The sequence below is a fragment of the Schistocerca gregaria genome, chromosome 4 (genome assembly GCF_023897955.1).
Source record: "Schistocerca gregaria isolate iqSchGreg1 chromosome 4, iqSchGreg1.2, whole genome shotgun sequence".
In the NCBI taxonomy this organism is placed as follows: domain Eukaryota; kingdom Metazoa; phylum Arthropoda; class Insecta; order Orthoptera; family Acrididae; genus Schistocerca; species Schistocerca gregaria.
In genome coordinates, this window is record NC_064923.1 from 387,048,862 (window position 1) to 387,051,642 (window position 2,781).

Consider the following 2,781-nt stretch of genomic DNA (forward strand, 5'->3'; position numbering starts at 1 on the left):
GGCGTCGCGTCCAGCCGAGATACGTAATACGCGTATCTCCAGCTACGCTTGCACACGTAGCGTCGCTGCGTATCTCGGCTCGCGCATGCGCACTACACTGCACTGCAAGCCACGTGCTCTTATGCTGAGCAGCTCTATTACTGCGTGTTTGTGTGTTTATTGTGCAAAATGTCTCCTTTAATTGACCAAGTGCAAAAGTATCCAGTGCTGTGGGACTACTCGAAATTCGAATATAGAGATGCTAACTTGCGTGACTTAGCTTGGGAAGAAATTTCGCAAGTTTTAAGGAAGCCAAGTAAGAATGAAAATTTCTTTTCGTCCAGTATTTAGGTGTAAGTAAGACTGCAGTATTAAATCCTTATTACGGCTGTACAACTTTCTTTTCCTTGTTATAAAAGATTATTTGGTATGTTCGTATTCTCCTCAATTTTAGTTACTAATAAAAAGCTATTCTTCAAATAAGTAGTCAGATCCGGATAATGTGGCCACTACTAGTTCTTCTCTATTAAAATAAACAATACTTCTCTATATATCGATATACTTCTTAATCTACGCCATTCTCCTGGCTAAATGACTGAAAGTAACATGCCGTGTACAATTCAATTAGTATCGTGTATCGTGATTTTTTTTATCTGAAAAGCTGCAGAAATCTTGTTTATAAAATCCACAGGGTATATAGAAGTTGATGATGAAATTAGAAGGTGACCATTATTAGTTACTCTTTCCCTCTTTTAGATGCTAATGAACAGTAAAATAAAAATAAGATAACAATATCATATTTCGTCTATGATGGACTAAATCAGGAATGTGGGACCGTTTTTGATGACAAAGACATATTGAAATAAACTTTTCTGTGTTCGTCACATTGTTTTTCTTCTACGGCGCGTATCGAGGGTTTGCACCCTATTCTTCTGGTGTTTACTATTTGCAAACAATTTGTCTTTGCCAATAAAAATAATCGTCAAACATTATAATTACGTATTCATTAGTGTTTATTTGCAGAAAGTAGTCACAATAACATACTGACAAAACTGTTACAAACTGTTAATGAAAGTTTGTGGAGTATTAAACGAATGCTTATTTTTCATAAGTGCATTGTAGTTACGTGTTAGCAATGTGCCGCCACTGCCAAGGCACGCTTCCTTCAGGAGAATTAAAGAAATTGACAAAGTGGTTTCTTATTGCGGCGTTCTCCTTTGTAGCTGCGGCAGCAGTTTTTTCAAGAGGTTTCCAGCATGTACTGTAGGCGACCAAAATTTCTTCTGGTGACCCAACTGTTGTAACGTCACATTTATTGCACAGATAGTTGTGTAGTATTACTGTAGCGTTTATTACTTTATGTACAGTGTCAAGGTTGCACTGCAATGGCCGAAAGTACAATCTCCACCGTTGGGCAAGTATGCCGAAAACGTTTTCAACAACACGTCTGCACCGACTCACTCTGTAGTTGTAAACTCTCTTCTCATCGTTAAGATTTCTGCGTGGGTAGGGACGAATCATGTACCGCTGCAGGGGGAAACCCTCGTCTCCCACGATAACATATGGAACAGGGAATCCTCCTGGTACTAGGGGCTCGTCTTTTGGCACCCCAAGGCTGTAAGTAGACAGTCTTTTTCCCAAGTGTGCTATTTGAAAATATGATGGAATCACATACCTTTCCGTATGAGCCCACGTCTACGGTTATGAACTTGTAGTTAGCATCTACCAAACCCAACAACACTGTAGAGTAGTATTTTTTGTAATTGTAGAAAGAAGATCCAGATGCAGGTGGTGCCTGAATTCTGACGTGTTTTCCATCTATTGCACCGATGCAGTGAGGGAAATTCCACCTGTCGTGAAATCCCGCAGCAACGTTCCTCCAGAAATCTTCAGTGGGTGTTGGCATGTACAACGGTTGCATTGTACGCCACAAAGCGTCACACACTTGGTTTACGATCGACGATACAGTACTAATGCCGACTCTGTAGCTGAAGCTTATAGTAGTGTATGAGTCTCCAGTAGCGAGATACCTGAAACAAAATTGTTGTTACAGAGGCTGTTGTAAAAACGGACTGGAAAAAACTGAGAGATGCCCATAGGAAGGCCCTCAAAAGAAGAGAGACAAAAAGTGGTCAAGCTGCAGCAAACTCAAAAAAGTGGAAGTACGAGAAAGAAATGGAATTTTTACTTTCCGTATTGCCAGCTCACAGCCTGTAAGTGTTCTTTTGAATAGAAATTTTAGTACTGTTATTGCCCTGGTGGGAACTTTATAAATAAATAACTGAAACGCATTCCTCTGGTGAGAGTAGTTATTTATTTGTTTGTTGAAATTAATTTTTTCAGACACGACAGTAATATTCCTGATATGGATGACACGCAAGTTCCTGAAAATCAAATAAACGATGATAGCATTGTTAATGCTGAAGCTCCTGCTGCTCCTGATGATGAATTTTCCAACTCTGATCACGATGTCAACACAGTCCGGAACAAACCCAAAGGAGTCGACAAAATTCTGAATTTTCTGAAAAATAAAGAGATAAACAAACCTGTTCGCTCTGTCCATGACGAATTAGATTTGTTTTTTGGTAACATATCAATGTCGGTAAAAAAATTGCCTCGAAGGTTACAAAACAGAGTAAAGAGAAGTTTTAGAGGCAGTAAACCGAGCTGAAGATGAACATGATTCACTGATGAGTCTAATAACACCGGCAGTGCGTCAAACTAGCTCTCCACTGGTGTCTCCAAGTACCTCCTCTGGCAGCTCAACATGGTCAGGTGGTAACTATTCAAACCAGCCCACGA

General features: G+C 39.8%; 1 long non-coding RNA gene across 2 annotated transcripts; it reads left to right on the plus strand.

Annotated features, from left to right (window-relative positions):
• The first annotated feature begins 231 nt into the window (after positions 1–231).
• Positions 232–2,529, plus strand: LOC126267311 (uncharacterized). 2 transcript variants are annotated; one of them, XR_007548990.1, is made up of 3 exons: positions 232–295; positions 2,033–2,192; positions 2,323–2,529. It is a non-coding gene; the product is annotated as an uncharacterized LOC126267311 (long non-coding RNA). The 2 variants fall into 2 exon arrangements; XR_007548989.1 differs by having other exon boundaries at positions 247–332.
• Positions 2,530–2,781: the final 252 nt, after the last annotated feature.